The following is a 27,387-nucleotide window of genomic DNA, read 5'->3' on the forward strand; positions in this document are numbered from 1 at the left end:
GATTTCAGCCCTCTGCCAACATTGTGTGTTAGTTTTCACTCCCCTGCTGTTCATCCACAGCCTGCTGCAGAGGCAGTGTAACATTTGTCTGTGCTGCTGATGTTAATGCGTATTTTGAGCCGTTGTTATTATTTTTTAAAGATTAAGATGATCTTCTATCTGTCCTTATGTAAAAAGGTTCACATCACACATGCTGATGCTCATACTCTATGTCCACGTGGCCTGATGACCCGTCAGCTCTGATTCTTGGCTCACGTCTGAGTTGTTTGCAGCGCTACAATATCCCGTATCCACCATTAGGTGGCTGCTGCGTGCTGTCCTGTGTCCTTTGTCTCCTGCTCCGTCTTTCCCTTCATTGTGAAAGATTATGAAATGTGTCCAGAGTATCGTGGTTTAAAAACGCCTAATAATATTTTTCCTGACTTGATGTGATTTACAACGGTCAGTCGCACTGGATTTAATACTGTCACATGCTACATTTACCTCATTAGTCCACATCAGCGCGTGAACCATCGCTCAGGACGAGGCGGCAATTAACAGCGCAGGACACGAGGAGCAGGACAGGGCTGACACAGGGCAGGACATGAGAGGACGCGGTGCCCATCCTAATGATACAAGAGATCCATTACACAGGACCAGACAGAGTCACACGTTCTCACAAAATGACACTTGTTCTCACGTACCAGCGGAGAGAAACACCTCGACCGGCTCTGATGGATGCAGTTACTGATATTAGGACTCAACGTAAAGTCACCTGAAGCTGGGAGTGTTAGAGGATCACCAGTCGCTGTTCAGGAAGCCAGAACAGTTTTGACCCATAATAGTCCAAATCTCACAGGCCAGAAGGAATAACTCGGCACAGATCCGGTCGTGATTCTCTCACCAACACACCTCAGAACTGGCCCAAGAACTGCTGCTCAAACTGGACCTGAATTATCATCATAATGCGTAAAATCAACCCAAGAAAAATGATAGAACGAGCTGACACAAAGTTTTAAAGTGCCGTCTCTTCACTTTATATATATCAAAACTTTCTGCGTGCTGATATCATGGCAGTCAGTCCAGTAGCTGTTGTGACCTTTGACCCAAAACCACAAATGTTAACCTCATGGAGCATTAGAAGAAAAGTCTTTAGCGTTCGTCCTCTGAGCACCGTGAACACCTGAACAAGGTTTCAACACAAACCATCAAATAGTCACTGAGATATTTCACCGGACCAAAGTTGCGGACCCTGCAGATCGGCACGACAATAGAGCCACATAAGGTGATATCACACTGGTGGCGATGATGCATGTGATAACACAATAGCAAGGAGAAACCAATAAAAGTGATTGGCATGCTTTGTAGCCCGCTCATTGATTGTTGGCAGCAGATGAATCCCCTGCAGAGCCTCTGGGCTAATCAAACTCTTCGCTTCACATATTCCACCGACTGTGTGCTGCAGCAGTTATTGGCACCGCATCGCTCACAAACAGCTGCACTCTTCTGAAGGGCAAGACTTTTGTCTCTGCTGGAAGAGGCAAATGTTTGCTGATAAACTCACACAAAGCCGGTGAACAGTTATAGATATCGTTAGGGATTAAATATTAATCAGAGGTTAGAGTTAAAATGTCATCTTAGGCGTATTAACAGTCCTGCAGACACCATAAAAAGCTGTTATTAGATCTGCGGTGCACTAAAGTATAGAAGCTCCCATGAGAACGTGGACAACAATATTTTGTAATGAGTAACATTACCTCGTAGCGTGAGACCTTGCTGCTTTAACGAAGCAATGAAATGTAATGTCGCGCTAAAAAACCAGCTCTGCAGATCTGAGCTGAGTACGAGAGCGCGGCTGCCTCTGATGTTAAAAAACTGTACACTAAGTGTTTTAACTAATGAGGGCGCTTAATGAAATATTAATGCACTATTAAAATATGTGGTATGTGATAATAGAATCCACGACGCTCTATTAGTTCACTGATAAGTTTCATGAACTCTGACGCTGTCCGTGGACCTGAGCACTGCACCATAAATCCCACGCCACCGGGGGTCAGTAGGGGGGTTTGGCACCGACGAGAGCGCCGGAGAGCCAGAGTGAGCAATCGAGAAGCGATGGGTAACATGAATATAATGTGTCATTGAGCCATTAATCAAATCAATCCCCGGGTGGATGATTTGCACGGAATAAAAATGTAATATATTGAGCACGACAAAGACGGAGCTGGATGGAACACTCGCTCAAAATCATCAATTACAGCCGGCGCAGGTTGGACGTGACCCAAGAAACAGAGTGCACTTCCTTCAGTCAGCAGCACACGAGAAGAAGGGGGGGGAAGCATTTAGCAGTCGCACAATCAGGCTGTAGGAATAACTCACTTGTTGATGAGTCTTCGGAGCAGATGCAGGTCGAGCTGTTCCTCTGCTGGACAGTTCGGTTGGGATGTCTGAGAGCTTCAAGACGCTGTGTTGACTCGTGCTGCAGGAGAAATGGTCAGAGAACGAGGTTTGTGTGACGAGTGAATTCTAAGGAGCATCACTGTTACTTCTGTGACTCTGGAAAAATAACTGTGATGACGTCACGCTGGTGTCAACGGGGTGATCTTGAGTCGGGATTGAAAACCTGCGTTATAGATGGGAGACAACTGCTGGGTCTCAGTTCAGGGTCTGCATCCTTCAGAGGAGCATCTGAAGGCCAAATACGTCACTACGACACACAAAGCTCCTCCAGATGCTCCTTCTTTTCCCTCTTCTTTTCCCACCCAAAAAAGAAGAAAAAAAGAGAGAGGATGACGACATCGCGTGGCGTAGATCGTCACTTTCGGGAGCCTGGGTGGCAGAAATCCTGATGTAAAGGTAAAACATCTGGTGACGCAACCAGGAAATGCTCCAAAGGCGAGACCGTCCAAGGTCTCTCTGAAGGACTCGCTTTCAAAGGATGCAGACCTTGAATCGAGACACAGCAAATGACAAAATTAACTAGCAGGTAAGTTCTGATGAGGAAACTATTGCGTTGCGTTCTTGGAATTGGCTTGTGGAGTCTTGTTTCGGCATCACAAGACATTGCCAGCTTGTTTTTCATGGAGCCAGAAGTGACCATAACTCGAGGGGGTTGAACTGGGGTAGATATGTTTATTTATTGTCTGTTTCACTCTTGGTGGCACCATATTTTATAAAATAAACACCAAACTGGGTTTCAAGTCCTATAAATGTTGGGAATCTGACATATTGTCATCATTTCATCATTTCCTGATGGACAAACAAATGAAAAAGTGATGAATGATGAAAATCTGGAGCCATATTTCGAGGTTAAACAACATATTTGGTAACTAATTAGCTAAAGTTAGCATTCCAAATAAAAACAGCTGCTTCTACTGTCATGATCCCAGTGTTTTATATTCTCTTGTTTCCTGTTTTATTTTGAAAGTGTTGCCCTCATGTGTTGCGTCTTGCTTTTCACTTCCTCCTTCCGGTGTTCTTCCTGTTCCTTCCTCTCACCTGTCCTTTTTCCCGCCTCACTCCACCACCTGTACCTGATCGCCTCGTTAGTGTGTCTGTGTGTAGTCTTTGTGTTTGTCAGGTCGTGCTGTCTCCCTCTGTGATGCCACCCTGTGTCTCCCTCCTGTGTCTCCTTGTTGGTATGTTTCTGATTTTTTGCTCCTTGACTTTTCATCGATTTGTATGCTCTTGTATTTTCTGGATTCCTTGTTTTTTTTTAGTGTGTTCAGCGTTTGTTAAATATCTAAATTACAACTCTGACAGTCTTTAGAGGGAGTTTAGATGTGAGGCCCGTCTGTGGAGACGTAGACACTGTGACATAGACGTTATTCACCCGTTACAAGACGGCGCACAGTCAAAACGAATGCGTCTCTGTTACCTTGAGTTGCTTCGAGCGCCTCAGAAAGAAACAGACATTGTTCACTCTCCCTGCCGTCGGTCGAGCTGCCAAATGTCAGGGACTAAAGTTTTGAACCGGGCGACATTTTCCTGTTCGAGTTTATTTCACTGCGCTGAGAGGTTTCATTAACCGACGGGTCAACACATTTTCATAGCTTACAGCTTCCTTTTTAATTGAAGTGAGGAACTGAAAAATAACCACTGAAGAGCTTTTTTCCACCGGCGACGACTGAGGGCTCCGAATGAAAACGTTTTCAGCTCTGCAGGTTGTTTTGCGCGCATCGCCGGCCAACGACCTTGTGTTAGCGGACGGGTGAGAATCATCTTTTTTTTTTTTCTGTCGTTCTGTCTTCTTCCTCCCGCCTGCCTTTTGTCCTCCGCTGACTCAGTGGCATTTACACATGTAACTTTAATTTCGCAGCAGCTTTCATCTGTGAATGGAAATCTGCAGGAAAAAAAAAAAAAAAAATGATTTAATGCCGTGCACAGTGAGCTGCTTTCACTTGATCACGCAGGTCAACCCAACAGATATTGGAAGGATAAGGACGTGTTTTCTTCAGCTGTGAATTTTTCTTTTTCAAATTGAACGGGGAGGATGGCAAGGTAGCTGACGTACTTTGCTTGTGAATGAAGAAAAGAGAGTGTGTCTGAGATGTTGTGTGTTTAAATCGATGCGTTGGGGTCTTCTCCTCCTCGCCCGCCACCCTCTCACCTCTCCCGCCACATGCTCCGAAACAGAGAGAGTGCGTATTGATTCAGCAGCTAAAAAGGCATTTTCAATTCACATTCCATTTAAGCAGCCTTCCCCGACACTTTTCTTTTTCTTTTTTTTTTTTTTACTCCACCAATCCCATTAACCTCACCCTCCCCTCTGGCACCCATCACCCCTCTCGCTGTCTGTTAACCCCGGTCGCTTTATTCTCATCCCATCATTTCTGGTTCAGCTGAGGTGCGATCATTGCCTTTCCGCACACGTCTGTCTTTAGGCGCGATTGTGTGGTGAATATCAGCGTCATCTCCGAGTGTGTTGTGTAAAAAATAAAAAAACAGGATATCTACATCTACAGGACAGCGTCTCTGCCAGTGATCTGCTTTAACAAGCCCGTTCAGACTGTTATGGGCTCAGCTGGCAGCGGCCGATGCCATGCCACAAACAAAATAATCCAAGTCTGTTAAAGAAAAAGGTAAACCTCATTACAGCCTGTAAAAACTGACACCAGGGCGGTCCTGAACGGATGACGAGGCAGCTTTTAAACATGTTGAATACGTCAAACTGAAGAGCGCGAGGAAGAGGAAGCTCACAGAGAGGAAGGAAGGAGCAAGAGCAAAACAGAAAACCACGGCGAGTGCAGCGGTGTGATTTCCGAAGCTTTTTGCTTAGTATAAATTATGAGGCATATCTATCTCCCTGGCATTGTTAAGTGCACCTCCTCGGTATCTGATCTGCAGGGGGCTGTGAGCAGTTTATTAAAAATGGAAGTCATTCTAAATGAGCCTGTAATGCTCAACCCTTTCAGGAAATCTTAATGGATCCCAGCCTATCTCTGACAAGGTTAAATGCTGGAGGAGACGGCGAGAAACGTTAACAGACTAGATTATAAAGAGAGATGAATGCCAACCAGAACCGAGATGCAGACGAGCCGAGTGTGTTTACATGCAGCAGGAGATACGATCAGCTGCAGAACATGCCGAGCTCAAACTGTCGCCTTCACGTTATCGATTCCGTCTCCATGCCTCAATGTTAAAACCAGATTAGCAGACGCGAAATCTCACTGAGATTTACAGAAAAAGTCGCTCTATAACGAAAAAAAAACAAGCAAATGCAGAGAAACACTACAGACGTGAAACACAAGCACATAACAGGAAATATAACCAAATATATAAAACACAGGCAGGTGCAGTAAATAAATCTGGGACGTGTCATTTGTTGACATGGTTTGTGGCTCACGAAGTCAGACAGGATTGATTGATTGCCTGATTGATCCAGATATTATCGCAGATATTCGTTCAGAATCGTGACTCATCTTGGTTCTGTGTGTCTGTCCGACAGCGTTTGTTTGGTTTTGGTTGTATTTTCTGTATTTTCCTGACTTTGCAGTGCTTTTTGTTTTCCCTGAACGCTGTGCATGGGTTGTCAAATTGATGAAGATGTTTTATTCATTTACTTGTGTTTCGTCTATTTGCATGTGTCTCCTCGAGTTGCGGTGTGTTGCGCTCTCAGGGCCACCGTACCGCTCAGCATTTCAACTGAGCTGCACTTCTTCTTCTTCTTCTTCTTCTTCTTCTTCTTCTTCTTCTTCTTCTTCTTCTTCTTCTTCTTCTTCTTCTTCTTCTCCTCCTCAGCATGCTCACTGTACCTCCAAAGAAATCAAGGTGCGGTCCGGCCTGAAGTATCAGTGCTCACCGCTGCTGTTTTGAACTCTTTATTTATTAGTGCACGAAACAGAAACAAGTAGAATCCCGTCAGATCATCGGATCAGACAAACTGTAGGATTAACGTTCAAACAGGTCAAACAGAGTTAACGGACCCGAAGTACAAAATGCAAAATGTTCTACCGGGATGAACTGTCACTTCCGCTCCACGTGGACTACGTGTCCCCCCGATGACTCCACTCAGAGGATAAATTCAGCCTCATTAACTCTGAATAACTCAAAGCAGAGGAATTTGTGGTTCGGCTTGACGACATGAGATTATCTGAATAAAACATCGTCTTTGTTTGTTTTGCGAGGAGTGCCTTTAAAGTAAAGGGCTAAGCTATTCGTATTCATCTTTAATGTCGTGCTCACACGTCCCCATGTATAATGGATAAATGTAATCTGGATGTGCTCACAGAAGCCATGGAAACTGTGCCTAAGTTCACGTCCCGTTATGTGAGCACATCATCCGAGTATTTTTAGCTCGTAACTCCGATAAAACTGTCTGCGCGGCTTTCTGTGGATCTAATCTTCACATCGTCCAAAGTTTAAAAAAGACATTCGGAGGACATTTCTCTAAACGACCTCTTGAACTCTGCTGTGATCAGAAGTTTAAACTACGTTGGGATCTTAAAAGTTTCTAACGATGCCAAATATATGCCAAATATATTCTGAATCATCGTGTTATAGGAATAAAATGAGACACTGAAAACTTCCTGATGCTTCAGATTGGAGTGATTTGCTCACATGAATATACAGACGTGATGATCTGGTGTAGGGTGGGATTGAATCAACATGCAGTGAAATATAAAGAGAAACCCACATTACAGCAGGAGCAGACCCTTCTTTTGTCCGTCAGGGTATCAGACATGGATGCCGTGAATGGCCAGTCTGCCTTTCGGGACACGGGGGCCGCCTTTCAAAAGGACAACCTGTCATGCATTATCATGTCTATCTGTGATCTGGGTCAAGCCCTTGTAATGCATGAGTGCCTTTACAGGCGCACACACCAGGCCGACATGCAGCGCAGAGGATCACCGATCCAGAGGAAACACAATCGGCTCTATTGTGGAGCCGGCGCTGCTCTTTTTAACGGACGCTAAATCGCTCCGAGCTGATGTTTTAATGTGAACAGCTGAGCGCCGACAGCGACGACGTATTCACAGGACACACGTGCTGAAACACAAGACATGAAAAGCTTTCCTGATTCAGAGGCTGGATGCAGCAGGAGTTGTGTGTGTGTGTGTGTGTGTGTGTGTGTGTGTGTGTGTGTGTGTGTGTGTGTGTGTGTGTGTGTGTGGTGAGGCAGTTTGATAACGCACAATGATGGAAGAAATCTGTGTTGTGGTCGCTTCATCACTTATTTAGTTCCTCCTCCTCCTCGGTTGCCTCGCGGACACTCTCATGTATTGTTTCCGGCCTCGGTTGCATCTGATAGTGCAAACATCTTCTCGTGAGAGGCAAACTTTCCTCTGTGAGGCAGACGAGGACGTACGTTTAGTATTCAGTACCTTCAGTTTCCTCTGTTCCTGACCTGCCGTTGTCCTAATTGACGACAAATTCCGTGAAAGGCCTTGACGTGTCTCATTCCTCCGCGGCGTAGAGCTCTGTTGTTCCCCAAAAACTATTAAAAACACATTAATCAACCGCGCTGTCGCAGTCGAGGACTTGTTACTTTATTATGATCAACACAGGCGCTGAAGTTCAGTTTGAGCAGATCCCTAAAATACTTATATGGCACTAAATGTGAATTCATCCGCAGCTGAAAATAGTCCCACAAATCATAGTAACAGTACATTTAGCGACTTACAGTGATTCATACAGTCATACGCTGATGGCGGTGGCTGCAGGAGCAGTTTGGGGGATTCTGGGTATCTTACTCCAGGAAACTTCTACATGGGAATTGAACCAGCAGCCTTCTGATGATAACAAAACAGCAGAAGAAAGTCAGGTATAATAATGAGAGTTGGTTGACAATGTGTAAAATCTATAAACCAACAGCAGCCGTCTCTTTCAAAAGCTCTTGAAATGATCTCCAACTCTGACTTTGATGAAATCGTCCTTAATCATATTAATATGCCAGTTTAGCAAAGCCAGCAGTCGCTTGATTACAGCAAAAAAGGGTCATTTACTGTAAACTTCAGGTGTCAGAGAGACAACATCTGTCCCGCGTGACCTTTGTGATCCCGTGGAGATTCTGGCAGATGTTGCTGCGGACCGGACAGATGAGAAAGGTGTGACGGAAAATCAAACGACGGCAGCATCCAGCGCTGCTCTGCTCCGCCTGGCACCGAGCCATTTACTGCACCAGGGAGCCGGACGCAGCTCTGACCTCCTCGCAGACTCGAGAAAAAAGGTTTTCAGCCTCCTCCTGCCATAAAGCCATTTCATGCAGGTTAGTGGGATATAAAGGACTGTGCTGCACTTGTGACTCCCTGCCCACATGCAGAGCAGATCAGGGGATCGATAGCTGCCCTCAGTCTCCCTCCCAGAGGGCTCCTCCCGGGGAAGCGAGGCCTGTCAGCGCCACTGAAGCTGCTCCCTTAAATAACACCGTTTAAAGGCACCGAACATTTCTATCTCCTGCAGCCCCGAGAACCGTTTCACTGTTCAATTACAGATCGGCTTCCTGCCTCACACTTTACCCTCTCGTCTCTTTCCAGGTCAACTCATTAAATATGTATTTGTTCAGTTATTACCGACCACTTTGCTTCAGACTGCACAAAGCTATCTCACGATTTCTCGGCCCAAACATCAATTCTTATTTTTTAGAAATAAACAGCCAGACACATGAGATTATTATATGCAACAGAGCATCATTAATCATTAGCTAATCTATTTATTTATGTTTTATTTTTATGTTTTGTTGTTTTACGTTTTCCAGAGTTTTCAGCCACATCTTGGCAGATTAACCTGCTCAGATGTGTTACAACAGTGGATTTAATAACATTGCTATCATGTTTTTTCATATCACATCAATACAAACAGGAGCTCTGCAGTTTAAGGAGAAATATTTAATTTAAAGTTTCAGGTTCATCATTTATTTTTGGGTCACTATTAGAACAGGTTTAGCAGCTCTGTACTTCCCCTCAGTCCGTATCGTGTTTCAGCGCCTGTCTCTTTAAGGCCCCGCCCTCCTGAATACCCAGTCTGCTCTGATTGGTCGGTCCATACACGCCTGAGCCAGCACTGCTAACAACAACAGAGCAGCTGTGCTAATTTAACTCTTACGTGCTAAGCTAGCCATTAGACATAAATTATGCAAATACATAACGACTGACGAGGCGTTTAAGGAGCAGTGTTTTCTATGGGAGAGAGGAGCATCTGCTGGTGTGGACTTTGACCTTTTTAACTTTCAAGATCTTTTACATGCACAAGAACATTAAATACTGATGGAGAGGAGAAAAAAATCAAAAAGCACAACAGGCCTCCTTTAATATAAACATGTTACACGTATTTGAGGTGCACGCGGTTGCAGGTATTTTTTACTGAGGTGACACGTGAGGCTGCTGCTCCTGCAGAGAGAGAGAGAGAGATCACAACCTGCAGGTCTGACTGTACTGACAGGTGGTATCACACTCAGTCCTGTCAGACTGTGTTGAGGGCTGTGATGTGTCAGTCCTGTCAGACTACACTGAGGGCTGAGATGTATCATGTTGTCTTTGAGCTCTGTTTACTGTGGCGTGTCCGTCCAGCTCGGCTCCTGACGTCTATTTATTCCGACTGCTGACACCACCTTTAAAAAAAAAAAAAACAAAACAAACAAAAAAAAACCTCTGGAGCCATAAAGCGTGTTGTGTTACTATGGCAACCAGAGTTTTTCAACATGCTGATTATGACGTGTGGCTCCTCACAGTCTGTGAGGGTATAACATCGTTAGTGTAGCTAATTTTAATTTTTTTTTTTTAAAAGGTTGCCAAATGTCATAAAAACAAACAAAAAAAAAAGATAAATGAAAAAATGAGGTTTCGTGGTCCTGCCGGCTCGTCCTTAAGGCGTCCCAGGGTGCACCCGCTTTGTGAGCCGCCGATGTAGAGACTTAATGAGAACCGGAATCACTGGGTTTAATTCCAAATTGGAAGGAGCTCTAACTGTAATTGCGAGTTAACGAACCGTCGAGCCTGCAGGGGAGCAAACAACCAAATAAACAACAAAAAAAAATAAAATCAAAACGAATGATTACAATCTCTCTGTTTTAATGAGACACATCGTGGTGAAGCTGTACATGTTGTCCACGTGAGGAAGGTGCAGTCCAGGTGATGTATGAGGAGACTTCCTGTTAACATCCCCCTCAACAATATGCATCTGTGGTGATTTTGTCTCACTTCCCTGCCTCCAATATTTCTGTCCCGTATGTTGTGGGACGGAGTAAGTCAGCTCAGCGGTGTGGAAAATTAGATCATTAATTGGGAATCACCAATGAGGAATCTTTGATAAGTAATTTAGCGAGTCTTCAGCGGTTGTGGGGGACGAGCTTTATGCTGAGAATAACTCACCCTCCGCGGTCTATTAAAGGATGAGGCCGCCCATAATTTATATTTTGTTATTGTCAATAAATTCCGTGTAAGGACCAAACCGACGAAGCAGTTTCCTTCTTCTGGCTGTAGCTGGCTTTTGCAGTGCCACCTGATGTTTATCTGATGGAGACGGAGAAAAGAGATGTGAAGTCGCACATCGTTCACAACTTCATGCTATCAACCGCTAACGTTAGCAACCTGGGCGCCAAGTGCAGCACCTTCGCTCCAAACGGGGGGAACGCAACATTCGAGCTGTTATCCACCTTAGCGAGCTAGCTAGTTAGCTACTGAGACTTCAACAAACTGGTCCTGCTTGTTTCCATAGAAAGTCAGTAGGGAGACAGCGTCTTGTTACCGGAAAGGTCTCTGGTTCGATTCCGCTTGGTCTGCATGTCGTAGTGTCATTGGGCTCGATGTTGAACCCAAAACTGCTCCTGATGTAAAATCATCCCACGTCATCCCAGACATGCACGTGCAACATTGTGCCTAACTAATAACCTAAAACTTCTAGATGTCAAACAGGAGTAGGCCTTGCATTTGTTAAGGGACTATTTATATATGTGGATGAATACACACTTGGTGCACTAGTGAGTATTTACAGCAGCAGTTTGGATCGACTCAGAACCACAGCGCCCGTGTTCCTGGCACCCGGTGCAGCCGTGTGGCTCATTAATGGATTTTCAGCAGTGTTTCCCTTTTTAAACGCTGCAGCTCTGCGGAGATGAATCGGGCTCCAGCTCCACAAACAGCGCTTGTTAATGTCATCAGTTCATTGTTGGCTTTAGTCTTTTCGCTGGATTTGCTGAAGATAAGAAAAAACACGGAATATCAACAAGCCGCGTTCCCGCCGCCGTCGTCCCTCCGTCGTGCGGCGATGCTGTGCCCAGACGCCTACTTAACCCCGAGCCCCCCCTCTCTCTCTCTTCACCTCTCGGCTTCCTCCCTACCTCGCTCGCCCCGCTGTGCCAGGCCTGCTCGATGCCAAGAACGCTTCACATCTGCCTCTGCAGGGGTGCAAATGATGGCTGGCCATGTGGATTTAAGCAACGTGTGCTTCTGTAAATATTTGGCTGTGTCTCGGCGAGTCCCGCGGGGAGAATGCCACTTGGTATGGCGAAAAAATAACAGGAGGCCCGACTCTCTCTCTCTCTCTCTCTCTCTCTCTCTCTCTCTCTCCACTGTAATCTGAAGGAGTCCAGCCTGACAGTAATTCTTCTTCCTCTCCCCCCTCCGGCAGGAAGAGGATCCCCGGAGCATTTAGCGAAGCAGGAGCAACAAGGACAGACGAAAAGAGAGACGAGAGCAACACCGCTCGTATAAAAATATAATCAAATTACCCACAAGGACGGAGCCAATAAATCCAGCAGTTTGGGGTTTATTAGTTAGCAGGTCGTGTCATTTAAGTTGAATCCGACAGCTGCTTTGGGGTTTTTAGTCGAGCGGTCTGAGTCAGTTCATTTTGTCAGAATGACTGTTATCAGGCTGTAATGGATCAGTACCCTTTGCAGCGCGGTTAGACGCTCTGTTGATTGCATGAATAGAAAAAAGAAAAAAAGGGGGGTATTAAAGTCTGAAATGAACATTTTAACTCTTCCCTCGGGTATTTCCACGCCTCTTTATATCCAGTTTTATTATCCAGCATTAAAACGTATTTCCTTTCCCTCCTCTTCAGGTGCAGATTGACGCCGTGTACCCGACTACTGCCTGTTTTTTATGTTATTTCTTAGTTTCAGTTTCAGATGAAGGAAATGCAGCTGGATGAATAGTTTTAAAGGCAGAATGAGACGTCTGTGTGAATGACAGAGACGGGATGTGATTGTGTTTATAGTCTCTCAGAGAGGTGACACGGTCGGGAAGCACATCGTTATGGTTCCGACAAAAAGAAAAAAACAAGAAACAAAAACCCACTTACCGTCACGCGAATGTGAAATTTCCAGCGTCCTTTCAACGTTGCGTAATTTTCCCTGTTTTGTCTTGCTCGTTTACAATCACGTGATGTGACAGGTGGAGCAGTTTCAACTTCAGTGCTTTAATCTTTGCGCGGTCACAATTCTCCGTATGTAAATGTGTTTAAGACGAAGGAGGCTGTGAGGCGTTTGTAGTAAAACGGGGAGGCTGTGGCGAGATCACGCGCCGCAAACTAAATTTATTATCCACAAACGGTTCTGTGATTGGGTTTTATGAAGTTCTCATATCGGGTCTTGAGGGGTTTTTTTTTTTGTGGGAACTTCCTCCTGTGATGATTTATAACTTCTTCTTTTTTTACTGTGAAAAATATCAAGAAACAGCCCCCCCCCCCTTTAAAAAACTACATGCTTGTTTCCGATCCAGACAGAAGATTGATCCATCTCCCTCTCTACAGGGATCTAATGCTCCAGTTCGACGGGGACATCACACTCAGAACCAGCTGACGCCCGACATGAAGCGTCCTCGAGGTAATCTCTGCAGCGTTTGTTCCCACTTGGTTTAATTTCCTATTCATGTGGGAAACAGTGTGTTAAATGGTCAAACGTAATGTTCTGGTTCGAAACACTGAAGGCTGTGTGGAGCTTCTGTAAGAGAGCAAGACATCGTGCACCAGAAGGAACAGAACTGAACAAAGTCGAACCTGTGAGGGGGGGAAAGTGTTTTAAACCTTATTTCAGGGAAAATCAGACATTTCTCAGCATGAAGTAGCTGCCAAGATGGCCGCCGAGTTGCAAGACTTCCCTTGAAGGACTTTGTTTGGACTCTAGACAGATTTTAGCGACACAAGAATCAGAATCTGACGATTTCTTTCTGTTGCATATTTAGTCATCCGCTCTACATACCGCGAGGACCGGCAACAGAAATCAACTGTGGCCCAGATTTGGCGGCCACGTGGCCGAGCTCTGGCCCAGATCTGGCAAACGGGAACGGACCGCCCGAGTGCCGTCGCTCCACGTGGACTCTGGGCCACATGAGTGTGTCTGGTACATCTGGGAAGTGTTCAAACACGCATTTTAAATGAATAGATTGATTCTCTTGGAAATAACATCATGAATGAAGATGATTAAACTGTGTGACGTCCTGGTTTTCGACCCAAAAGTTCCACTAAACAAACATTCTGCTTCTGTACTGGTTCTGTAGGAGTGTAACGCCCAATAATGTTGAATATCTGAAATTCTCCGGGCTTTGTTGTTTTAGTTTGACATCATCCTGTTTGTCCCTTACTTTGCTTTCTGCTCTGTTTTAAAAACAAGATGACATCCAACAAGTTATTCCGTCCAGACTCAGAGCGAGTCACAGTCTCGTGGTCGTGTGTTGACTATTAGCGCACCAGAACAACCCGGTGATATCGTTTAGTCTGCCCTAATTACTGCGGAGACTTGCCAGATGAGCCGACGCGCTGCCAATTTTTGTGTGGTTTGACCGCTGACATGTGTGACCGGCGACAGATGCGGCCTATTTGCTGAAGTGCACATGTTCATTTCGATGGCGACTCCAGCCGCCGTCGCTCCGCGCGCTCTTCCTCCCCTCTTCATCGTAGATCTTCCTCCTCTCGCTTTGCACTCAGACTTCCTTTTATCTTTAATTAGCGTCTGCTGTAAATGATCTTTGTTTCCACACAGGACGAGTCCTCACACTCTTCGTCTGCCCCGGTGACTTTGACTCCTGCACCGCCACACTAATGGTCCCGTTAATGCTTTAGACTCTAATGTCGACTATCGAGGAAATTTAAGCTCATTTTAGCTTAAAAACGAGACGCAGTTTGTCTTCTGAGAGGCTAAATGAGCGAACGTAAATCAGGATCGTCCAGTTTGCGGAGGCCTTCAAGGTTTTACCATCATGACGAAGGCAAACAGAGTCCAGGAGGACGACACACTTTCATACTGTTTCACTTTGTTTATATGTGGCGGACCCTGCCACCTGGGGACCTTACCTCTGAGAACAGCTTGTTGATTGAATTTCCTTGACTTTCTTCTCCAAAGCCCCACAGATCCCCTTTAAAAGCCGACTCACTCGCTGTCTTCAACACATATTTTGCAGACGGGCCTCGACGGCGACATCTGATCCTCCTCTTCCATCTTCGCTCGCTCCTTGTTTCAAACTGCTGCATCGATACTGCGCTTTCACGTCGGGGACGGAGAGGCGTGTTGTCTGCGGCGGCTGCTGCTGCTGCAGTTCAGCGAGCAGTTTTTCCCGGTCGTCTTGACATAATTCTTTTGTTGCGGTCATTAAGGTTTTGTACCTTGCCTGACACCCCCCCGAAAAGTCAATAAGAACCATTGTAGCTGCTGCGAGGCGGCGGCGTGAGTGTAATCAATGCCAGCACTCTCACCGGTTGTTCACAGCTTTTAGAGAAAAAAAAACGAGGCCGATAAGTTAAGAAAACAGAGGCGTGAATGCACTTTTGGCCTGTTTGTGGTTTGTGGCTAAAACCCGGCTGGGAAACCTGTTTTACAAGGAGTGAAACACGTCGGTAAGTGAGAATTACTCTCTGATCACAGCGCTGATTAAACGACGGTGACGACAGTCCGCTGAACGCAGCTACGAACATCGTTCTGCGTCCTCTCCGTTAAACCTCTGCGTTCACCGCTGACGGCCTCTTACACGTCCGCGCGCCTTGTAGAAGTTGTAGCCGACTGTATTCAGTGATGTAGCGTCCATATGCTCCGTCTCTCTCTATCTGCTTCTCCTTCGTTTTCCCACAGGGCGGAGGAGCTATAAATTAAAGTGGGGAATTACTGCTAACTGTTGGAATAAATTAAGGCGCTTTTGCGTCTGTAAACACCGTCTGACTGCGTAATTACACTCCCACTCCCACTGAGACGCCGCGGAGAGGGAGGATAAGGAAAGAAAATGCGGCAGAGACGGAGTGCAGCGGCGGCGGGAGAGAGAAAAACATGAATGAAATGTCACGAGGGGGGTCACGAATTAGATCCACTCCCTCGCTGAGTCTCGATTGCTGGCCGGGCGCTCCGACAGAAGAAAGGTGGGGGGAAAAGGTGACTTTGACATTCATGATCTCAATCATCACACTGGTCGTTCCGTCCGCATGATATAAAGCTGCACAGTTACCTCTGAATAATCCTCCGAACTGCCGCAAACTGCAGCAGCTTCCTCTTCGAGCGGTTGGCCTCTCACTCAATCCTGCAAGTCTAATTACAACATGGCCCCCGTTAACGGCATATCACATTTAGCGGCACAATAGTTCAGTGGATGGACTAAGAGCCACTTTATCACAATAGGATCTTTAGCAGCTGGCCATAAACAAGAGCCGGACACGCAGCAAACCACAGAGTTAACCTGCGCTACGGCCGGCAGGTAAATTCAATCAGCGCTGTTTTTTTTGAAAATGCGAACACTTCTGTTACGCCCACACGAGCCGCTGACAGCGAGTCACGCACTCACACGCGGTCGTTGACATTAAACTGGTGGCCTTCAACACAGCTGCCGTGATAGTTCCTCTGTGCTCCACCGTGCAGCTCAACAAAGGAAGCCAAGCTCAGTCGACCCAGACGTCCGAATAAATGTTGTTTCTGCAAAAAAAAACAAAAAAAAACATGCAAGCTTTACTTTTGTCACGACGCAGCGCTCGTGCTCCGGTTAGCTTTGGGTACAAAAACCACGAGGTTAGATTGAGGAAGAGTTCGCTTCAGATAGCTGTTGTGGTCGATGCAAACACGGCTCTCGTTAAAGATATCCACCATCATCATCATCATCATCATCATCATCATCATCATCTCTGACACGCACACACAACCGTGATGAGAAACAGCCTGAATAAAACAATCAGCTGCAGGTTCTGTGTACAGCCAGAGAGCCGAGGGCGTCTTTTAGTCAAAATACTTTGTGAAATACTAATAAAGTGTTTGTTTTACTCCTTTAACGGTAACCGAGTGCTGCAGGGACGACGTATTTGGCCTCGCTCCCTCCACATGAAGCCTGCAGGATTTTTCCATTTGATCTTTGATTGTTGACGCCGTTTGACACACACTGTTCAGGCGCAGATGAACATTACGTTTGTGATTCTTGAGGCCTAAACGAAAACCGCCCGAAGCATCTGATGACACTTTACTAAGAACTGATCAGAGTTAAGAATCGTTTGCAACCAAAGTCGGACCAGTGAGACGATGCTGCCGTCCCTCGCCGCCTTTTTAAAGAGTGAGGTATTTACTCTTCGATGCCCGTTTGGTGGATAAAACATGATGGAGGGACTCTTCTGTACGCTGGTGCCCCTCGAACATCCAGACTCCACCACCGATTCAAGACATTCACCCAAAAACCTGCTGACTTAGAGACGAGGGAACCACCGGCTGATAAAACCTGCTGCTGTTACAGGTGTCTGCCTCACCTGAGCATCACTCCAGGACTCTGCGCTCTCTGCTCTCAGATCAGTTTCTCGGCACTGTAATGCTCTCAGATGTTACAGTAATCGTCTCCCAGAGAAACACTGACATATATTTGAAAAAAAAAATTACATCAAATGCACTGCGAAGCGCCGGAGTGCACGATGGCACACGGAGCAGTGAGTAGCTGCATTTTTCATTTTTCAAGGTCCTCCTGAATCATTAATGTTATACGCTGACGCTCTGCATCGCAATTACAGGAGCCACTGATCTCTGCTCGCCATTTCTGCCTCCTATGTAGAAATTTCTGCTTTTTCCACACAATTCAGACGCCCGGCACGTTACGGAACACGATCGCCGGGCGTAAAGACAATATCAGAAGTGTGGAGACGGCGTTTCTCACACCGACATGTGCAGATAAAGACGTGGAGACGAGGGGCCACACCTAATCACACCGGCTGATTCGTGGCGAGCTCTCCAGCTTGACAAGTGTCGGTTTTCTGATTCACGGCTGAGATGGAAGCAGCTGGTCGGAGTCTCGGCCCCACCGGTGGGATTCACAGCGCTCAAGCAGGCCCGGTTCCTCCCACGGCGGGCCGCCGTCCGCGCCCACTCTGGGGACCGGAACAGATGTCCAACCAATTTGAGGAGCACTTTGAAAAACACTCGACACTTGTCAGGGCTCGGACTAACGACGACCGTGATTGGACAGAAACGTAAACCAGAGCGACACGTGGCGAGGACCGGATCAGAGAGGAGCTGTCGTTATAAACACACACACACACAGAAACACACAGGACAACATGGAGGAGGGAGGTGAGACAGACAGAGAGACAGACAGACAGACAGACAGAGAGAGAGATGAAGAGAGTAACATCATCCATCAGTGAGACAGAGAGGAGGGGACAGTGAGACAGGTGTCTGTGTGTGGAGACAGACAGATGGATGGATGGACAGAGAGACAGACAGGCAGAGAGACAGACAGATGGATGGACAGAGAGACAGACAGGCAGAGAGACAGACAGATGGATGGACAGAGAGACAGACAGGCAGAGAGACAGACAGATGGATGGACAGAGAGACAGACAGGCAGAGAGACAGACAGATGAACAGGAAACAGCTGAGAGACAGTTCAGCTTCATGTCTCGCTGATATTCAAATGACAAACAGAGAAAAGGCTCCACAACTGTGCTCCCTCCTCCTCCTCCTCCTCTTTTAATCCTCTCCATCCTCTCCTACGCCTCAGTCTCTCTCTCCTCCTCCTCCTCTGCTCCCTCTCTCCCGCCTCAGACAGACAGACCGGACACATTCCCTCCCTCCTCCCTCCTCCCTCCCTCCTCTCTCTCTCTCTCTCTTTCTCTCTTCCTCTCGTTCAGAGGATAAACCGTCTCTCTGAGAGGACGCACGGATGCGCGGCCGCGGACCGGTCCGGCGACTAATTGCCATAATAAGGCGCACAAGTTCGCTGGAGAGCCAGGCACGTTTTATTCCTCCGTATTACCATGTAGCCAGTGCCGCAGCGGGGAGATAATCGGGCGGAGGGAGCAGTTACAGAGAGGAGAGAGGAGGAGGAGGAGGAGAGAGGAGGAGAGAGGAGCGGATCGCACCAGGCTCTCCAGTCAGCCATCAACCGGAGCGCTCATAATCGCGCTGGCGACAACATATGGGAATACAACAAGGCGAGATCTGTGGTCACACCTGCTCGTGGAGGACACCGGAGGACCCGAGCCGGGAGGAGGTGGAGGAGGTGGAGGAGGTGGTGGTGGTGGAGGAGGAGGAGGAGGAGGAGGAGGAAAGGCGGCCAGAACCGAGGAGGAGACCGCGCGTCGAAGCACCATCCGGTAGGTGAAGCTTTGATTGACGATATGCTCTCCATCATCCGACATGAGCCACATGATAAATACATATATAAATAAATAAAGGAGAGGAGGAGAAGAGGAGGAGGAGAGGAGGAGAGAGGGAGCACTCATCTGTGTTCCACTGCGCTGTTTAGTCCAACAAGTACCGGACTGGTTCGTGTTGTGTTCGAGGCTGATGATAAAGACGATTTACGACCTCTCTGTGCGTAAAGAAAACCCCCCCCCAAAAAACAAAAAACCCCAAAAATTGGATCCCGCGGAGACTCTGATGGAGGCTGCGTGTGTTCTCTGTCAGACTGTGTGAGCAGCAGCAGCGGTTCTGGTGTCGGAGGGGCCCAGTTCTGTTTCCTCTGGGTGTCAAATCAAACAAAGGGAGAAGACAAAAACACAAGACAGAGAGATTCACGGGCTGTGTGGCGCAGAGGGTTCACCCAAAGACACAGAAATTAATCAATTAATAAATAATTAAAAGATAAAATATGATACAGCCTGTTTAACAGGCTTCACAGCTGCAGTTTAGTCACAATCCGTCTTATTGTTTATTGATTTAAAGGCTTTACATGCTGCTCCAGATCTGACTGACAGACTGTAAAGTTAAGGTGAGCTGTGGATAACCTGGCAGCTCCTCCTCCTCCTCCTCCTCCTCCTCCTCCTCCTCCACTCACCAGGTTCCCATTGACTTATCTGACTTGTGGACTGAATTACTGCATATATTACTCCTGCAGCAGCAGCAGCAGCAGCAGCTCTGCCTCCCCTCCCTCCATGTATGCCCATTAAATTGCCATTAAGTTGCTCAAACAGCTGGATGTAATAAAGCAGAAATCAAACGCAACGTGCTGTAAATCTCAACACGTGAGACGGGAGGAAACGATGTAGATGTGGAGACTTTTTGCAGCCCAACGATTGAAAGCTTTCAGGGTCCGATTCTTTGTCCCGGCCTGCTCGAGTGCCGAGGACCACACGTGAATCCAGGAGCAATAAAAAGACACGTCTTGCTTTGCAATAACTCGATTCCTTCGCGATAGACAAACAGATGGCACCTCCCGAGGAAATTCATCTTGCTGAAAGTTGGATGAGATATTCTTGGAGCGACTTCCCCCCCCTTCCCCTCAGTGTGTGTGTGTGTGTGTGTGTGTGTGACTCGCTGGCACCGAGGCCTCTCGTCTGGCAGTAATGATGGCAGTGGTGGTGAATGGCCTTCGCTGATTATACGCCGTTGGGTCTTATGACTTTCTACCCGTGCGAGAGAAGAGATCTCTCTGTCGTGGCACGCTGTATCTCTGCTGCTGATGCTGCAGAGCGCCGCCGGATTGATCTGCAGGAGCTTCGACGACACGCGTCCAGAGATTGTGCCGTCGGGCGACGTCGAGCTCGGGGCACAATGGAGCCTTTAGTCTTTCAAGACGCTCGATCGTCGGCGTGGTTATTGATGAGCTTTGCTCTTCTTTCGGCGTGTTTGTTTGATTTGAAGTTGTCCTTGAATGCTGAGTGATTCTCAGAGCGCTGTCCTTTTTTTTTTTGTTGGCTTTTTGTTCGAGCCGGTCGCCGACGTTCTCTCCAGCTGCAGTCCTGCGCGGCTTCGTTAATTACTTGGTTGCATTAAAAGAAAAAAAACAAACATTTAAAATCGGTTCGCTGTGTCGGATGATTGATGTCGGCGGCGGCGAGCAGCTGTGTAATAAACAGAATAATGTATAGGGGAGCCATTCATGATTGCGTTTCCCCCTCGAGGCTTTACTCTCCGTAATGACCAGCTCTCTGTAAGTGTGCTTTACTTGGCAACCTGTAGCGAATCAGACGGCTGGCGTAGTTGTTGTTGTTGAATCATTACCGCTCGCTTCAAACTGGAAGCTGAAAGGTAGCTTCACTGACGGACGTTTGACTCATCGACGTTATCGACGTTCCGACTGATGTCCTGAATCTTTTGGTCCTGATTCCTGACAGATTAGCTTCAACGCGTCACGTGACGTCAGCGTGGCGCGACACGTTCAGACCTGCTTCCTCTCTCGTCTTTCTACCTCAGTCGCTCCCCCGTCTGTGCCAAGCTACACTGGGAATATGGGAACTTCCTGTCTATAAAACATAACAGCACAGCCATTATATTCATGACAGCACGGTCATTACAGGAACGACAGCCCCATTGTTGCCATTACATCTGAAAAAAATTGATGGTTCTTGCAGCGTCTGCTCCGGGCAGCAGGTGAGAACGTGTCAGAACAGACTGAAGGTGGATTATCCAGAAGACAAAACTCGCACGTAGGAAAGAATAAGTTCGGGTTGATTCTGACAGAAAGCACCTTTTTTTTTTTTTTTTTTTTTTAAGGGAGTCTATTGAGTGAGCTCGTTAATTACAAGGTAAGTCGTTCCAAGAATCCCAAACGTGTTATTTTCGGTGCCAAAGTGTTAAAACAACACTGATTGAGGAGACGCGTGAGCGGCAATTAGCGCCGACTACAAATGATGCGTGCGTAACAACGATAGGTGTAAAACTAAGACTAGAAAATAAATCGTCAAGGAGGAAACTGACCGACAGCTTTGGCTTTAAAGGTGCGATATGTATTTTTCTCTTTGTTTTCACAACTTTAAAAAACTGAATATATAAACTGACCTTTTAAAGGACAACAAAATGTCATGTTGTTGACTTTGTTGGCACGTGGCGGACCCTGCCACCTTCCCACAAGTTGACTTTACCTCACTGATATTGTAATTTCTGCTCCAAAACTACAGACTGCCCCTTTAAAGAAGAGGCAGATGATTTATGTTGTTTAGACTCTCCTCGGGCCGACGTACGTTAGAGCTTTTTAAGGAGTTTGTCATGTATTAAAAAGGGGTTTTTGCAACAGTTTTACTTGCCGACTTGCCTTTTTTTTTTTTCTTTTTTTTTCTGCAGCAGGAACACAAACACAGTCCTTCTCTTCTCCGGTGAAAAGCTTTAGAGGGGAGGAAGGGAAACGGAGAAGGAGAAGGAGAAGGAGGGCTTTTCTTTGGTGTTGTGCCCTCGCCACCGGCCCCGCGCCGAGCCGGACTGCCTTCATCGTTGGCCATGACCACCAATTAATTAGTCGAACATTTGCAGGATAAACAGCACGTTGAACTGCCGCTGACAGAACCGAGGGGGTCACTGGATCGGTGTTGGTCGGGCCCGGCTGAGGGGAGCAGCTCGTGTCAGGATGCGTCTCTTTGCCTTTTTAAGCTAACGGAGCAACTGCAACACCCGTCTCTCCACTTCCCCGCGTCGTAAAGTCTTTTAATTCTGACGCTACACGCTCATTAACCCAAATTACATGCAAATGAAGGCGTCGCATCATCTTCCCCATGTCGCCCCCAACCCTCCCTTTTTTTTTTTTGAGCAGCCATTAGCGTATTTCATTGGAGACGAATTGGCAACGGTGTCTTTTGTGGATTTATCCGGACATTTATTGTAAACTTCCTGCCCGTCCTGCGCAGCAGACGCCCGAGTTTTACGAGTGCTATTTATTTGGCAGGGTGGGAGAGCGGCGATATCAGCACATGCGCTCCAAAACGGAGTCCTTCCAAGGCAAATAAAACACAAATGGACATGTAAACATTTCCAATTGTTGCCTAATTGCCTCTGATTGTTGTAATGCTGATTGCAGAATTAGCATGAAATATTATACACCAACAAATCAATCAATTAGTATTATCCTCCTGGAAGTTATTATACCTTTAAACAGAGCGCAGTCTTCAGTGTGAGATGGAAATCCATATGATTAAAGGTTTGTCTAAAAATATTACACAATCACTTTAATCAATCTAAGTCAGCTTTTTTCTCTATATTATCGTTTCTCTCTGCAGTCGAGCAGGTAATCTAACAGCCACCTCACAGAACAACAAGTGTCTTCAGGTGCTGCGATGCGTGAAATGGGCATTCAAACATGTCATCTCACATTACACGTCCGGTAATGAAGTCGAGCGCTGAAAGCATACAAAGAGACCCGTAATGATCGTTAGTGATTACCTGTTACACAACGCTCGCTTTTCACCGGCGCCGGTGCTCCTTTGAGTCCCGCCATCTGTTTTGACATGAGAGCATCGGGTGTTTTTCAGAAAGATTGTAGCTCTGTGTTAAAAATAACAAACATGTTGATTTGATAATGCCGTCGAGCGCATGAAACTACTCAGAAAACACACAAGAAGAGAGACGTTGAAATAGTCGTCTAATAGTGAGTCGGTAGCTAAATAGCTGAAAGAGTTAGCTAAAAGTATTCGACTAAGTAGGCTAAATGGTGTGAAAAGTTGACTGAATGTGATGTTTTAATGGTTAAAATAATAAGCTGTGTATGTATAAATGCATGAAATAGTTAGCTTAAAGTAATAGGCTAGAATATTAGCTTAAAGTAGTCTAGTTTAAAAAGTGATGAATATATGTTTGAGACAGTTAGGCTAGCTAGCCAATAATTAGCTAGGTGCAATGCATAAATACATGAAACAGTTAGCTACAAGTTGTTGGCTAAAATGGTGAAATAGCTAAAAGGAGGCCAAGCCGAAAGGTTACATTTTTTAAATAGGCTAGTTAGATTAAAAGCTAACTCAAAGGTAAGCTAACTAACTAGAAACTGATGGATAAGTTAGCTTAAAGAAAAGATACGTGGTTATACAAATAAAAGTAATAGGCTCAATGGTTGAGGAAGTTGGCTTAAAGTAATAGGCTAGAATGTTAGCTAAAAGGAGGCCTAGCTTAATGATTAAACTCTAGTTAGCTTAATAAACGTTAGCTTAGAGTGAATGATTAGCTGAAACAATTAGCCTCAAAGTAATAGATGAATGGTTGTAATAATAAAAGTAATAGATCAATGGTTTAAATAGTTAGCTTAAAGTAATGGATACATGTTTTAAATAGGCTAGTTAGCTTAAATTGAAGGATAAGTATCTGAAATAGTGAGCTAAGCTAAATGTTAAAGTAATCGGTCGGCTAAATGGTTGAAATACTTAGCTAGCTATAATGAATACATTGGTTATATTCTCATGACACATTTCACTTTTATATACTTAATAATATGAAGTGCGCTCGTATAGATCCGACCAATCAAATCGCAGGCTGTGGCGAATATGAAACTGAGTTTGTGAGGTCTCGCCTCGCATTGTAAAATTGAATTTTTACGCCAGTGCAGGTGCAAAGACGAGAGACTTGACGATTTCATAACAGCAGCAGAGAGACAAGACAGGAAGCAACTCCCCTCCTCTGCTACGCTTCAGTCCTGCTGTGTGTGCAGAGCGTCTCCTCCCCTGATTACATCAGCTGTGGTGCTGATACAACCATTAGCTTTGGTTCCAGGCTGAAGAAATACGACTTCCTGCATTCATTTAGTCTGTTTGAACATTTGAATGTCTGAGTTTTTTGTTTTTTTTTTTAACAGAAGAAAAAAAATCTCTCTCAATGCCGTCGCCTTGAAAAACAGAAAGCTGTGTTAGCGTTGCGAGTTACCGGGTCGCTGCACTCGGACTGACCGGTTCATTCGTAGAAAATAAGCTGTGTGAGGATGTGCGGGTCACCATCGAATCATCCAATATGTGTCTTTTACTGTTGTTTTTTTTTTTTTTTTTTAAAAGCTGGCATCCTCGAGTCCCTGAATTGGATGTCGAATAACAATGCTGGTTGGAACAGACATCAATAGCTGGAAGCGGCTCGTGAGAGTCTGCCGAGCTGGAATGAAATCACAATTCTTCTGTCTCGAAAGAGCCTGTGTTGTTCTTCCACAGGCACAATATCATCCCCCCCCTTCATATATTATGCTGCCATGTTGAGAGAGCGAATGATGTTCTCACTCGATTTTCATTTGTCCTTCATTTTATGAACTCTGGCTCTCGGTCCACAGATACGTTGATTATGTTCAATGCAGAAATGGAAAAAAAAAATCAAACCTCCTGTTGGAAAGGTACCGAGAAAACACTGAATGAGACCCAAACCAACAAGTTTTAAACAATATATAGCTCGTAAGTGCTTTTAATATCACCATCTTTAAGTTCATCTGAATTAGAAATACATATTTTTGTGGAGTATGTCATTTTGGAGAAGAAATTTGAAGTCAGAATTTTAATATTTACAACACTGAGGTAATAAAACAAACTGAGCATCATCAGGCTGTTCTCAGAGGAAAATGAAGGTCCACAGAACACTGTTAGAGGCTAGAAAGGTGGCAGGGTCCGCCACACGTAAGCAAAGCACAACAGTATGAAACTGTGTGTCGTCCTTTTAAAGGTCAGTTTGTTTATGCAGTTATGGAAACAAAGAGGGTTTGTTTATTCGGTTTGCTTCGGCATGAAAATACACGTTTCAAATGTCTTCCCCGAAACTGCGTAGTGCACCTTTAAACTTCTACACACACACACACACACACACACACACACACACACACACACACACACACACGCTGGGTGGATTCGTGGCATATCGTTCATGTCAGTTAATTAAAAAAAAGAAGTTGTTGATTAATAAAACAAGTCGTGTCGTATAAGCAACGGTTGGAGGTCTAAGCGGCTCATAATTAACTATTTGCACGAGTGATTTTCTGAAAATGTAGAAAAAGCTGCAAGATTCAAAAAAGCTAAAAATGGCAAAACGAGAGCAGCTGATGTTGGTCGAGGATCCAAACGAGACGCTCTGAGGTCCAGAAGTGTCGACGTCGGTAAACACGGACAGTTTTCCACTCGTACGCTGTAAATCACAGAACACGAGCCGAAGCAATGCATGCTGGGGGGTGTGGTGTGTTGGTAATAGAGCCGTATCTGACGTTTGTGGACAAAAACATACACGCAAATTCAGATTCTGTCAGAATCAGGCGGGCTGCAGATCGCTGCGCGGCTGTAAACTGGTGTTCGGGTTGGAGGTATTAAATATTAACGTCTCCCACGAGGAGAAATATGAGCGAGTTGTATCTGCATGTGTCTCGCCCAAGTTGTGTAACATGAAAGGCTTCGAGAAATCTATTAATCTGCAAATCTGCTGCGGCAGCGAGGAGAACATCAAGTAACCGCATGTCAGATCCAATGTTCAGGACGGGCCGATGGACGGTACTTTGAGCCCGACGCTGCCGAATCCTTCTTTTTAGATCAACCGCTGAAACTCTCTCTGTGTGTGTCGGCGTCACGTGACCGCCGGTGTGATCGATGCTCACGAAGTCGGAGAGAGAAGTCGTGACATCACATTCTGAACAGTGCATTGTGTTGTTGTTGTGAGTCCGGCCGGTTCTATTAGAGGCTCACGACGGTCTTCATTCATCATCACAGGGAGAAGAAAACAAGCTTTTTTCTTCACAGCGGCGACGACTGATCGATTAGATGTCACGTATCCCGAATCGATTATCGGTTTGAGTCATTTTTGAGTGAAGACTCCCTGATCCTGGGAATTTTTGGGGAGTTGTGGCACAAAACACTGCAGCTCTGTACTCTCTGTTTAAGCTCCTGTCTCTTTAAGGCCCCGCCCCCTGAATACTCAGCCTCCTCTGATTGGTCGGCTCACACACGCCCGACTCAGCGGTGTTAACAACAACAACAGAGAGGCTGCGCTAATTTAATTCTCACGTCCCAACATGCCATTAATCATGCAGATATGTGACACGATGATGTCGTGTGATGTCACTGCTGACAAGGCGTTTGAGGAGCAGTGTTTTCTGTGGGAGAGAGGAGCGTCTGAACAAGAACAATACTGAAAAAACTAAACAAAATGATCAGCAGATTGTGTTTTTCTGCTTTTAATCCTAAAAAAAATCTGAATGAGTATTTACTCTCTCACAAACCAACATGTGGCATCAGCACTAAAACCTCTCTCGTTACATTTTCCGCTCAGCATGTTAGATTTTTATTCTCGCGCACCGTATGCATAAAACGCCACATTGTTGCACACGGTTAGCATCACGGCGAGCCTCAGGGTGCGTTCGCTTGGACCGCTGCATTAACAATCCTTCGTGTTGTTGCCTGCACACTTCGTAATGTTTTTGCCATGAACATGAAAAATGGTTCGACGCTCCTCTCCTCCCTCGCTTTTCTTCTCCTTAAGCGTCTCTGCTGATCCTCCTCTTTTTTCCCCTCTGATGTCGACCTCTCGTCTCTCGAGCTGCCATGTTTTTTGTTATCATCAGAGAGACAAATGAGAAACAAGAGAGGAAGAAAGCCTCGGGGCCCGTGTCCTCACATCATCGCCACCCCCTCCCTCCCTCCATCTCATTTTTTATCCTCCATCTTTCTGTCTTCCTGAGTGACAGCTGGCAGCCAGTAGGGTACAGTGGGCATGCCAACCCAAGTGCAGATATTTGCCAACTGACTTGAGAAAATACACATTTTGAACGTGACTGACTCATGCGTGCGTCTCCTATCGCTGCTCTTTTTTTTTTTTTTTCTTTCTTTCTTTCTCTGGACGGCTCGTGCAAACATGCAACACACATTACACTC

General features: G+C 45.9%; 1 protein-coding gene across 4 annotated transcripts in view; it reads left to right on the forward strand.

Moving 5' to 3' along the window:
• The first annotated feature begins 3,505 nt into the window (after positions 1–3,505).
• Positions 3,506–27,387, forward strand: part of flrt1a (fibronectin leucine rich transmembrane protein 1a) — a 62,813-nt gene continuing 38,931 nt past the window's right edge. The window contains exons 1-2 of one of the 4 annotated variants that reach the window (XM_037120425.1): positions 3,506–3,617; positions 13,171–13,243. The gene's annotated coding sequence lies outside the window, so the exon portion shown is untranslated. Of the gene's footprint in view, positions 3,618–8,454; positions 8,687–13,170; positions 13,244–18,250; positions 18,961–27,387 lie in introns of those variants that run through there. The other 3 variants (XM_037120426.1, XM_037120427.1, XM_037120424.1) reach the window with 3 other exon arrangements.

This window comes from Acanthopagrus latus, chromosome 13 (genome assembly GCF_904848185.1).
Source record: "Acanthopagrus latus isolate v.2019 chromosome 13, fAcaLat1.1, whole genome shotgun sequence".
Taxonomy (NCBI): domain Eukaryota; kingdom Metazoa; phylum Chordata; class Actinopteri; order Spariformes; family Sparidae; genus Acanthopagrus; species Acanthopagrus latus.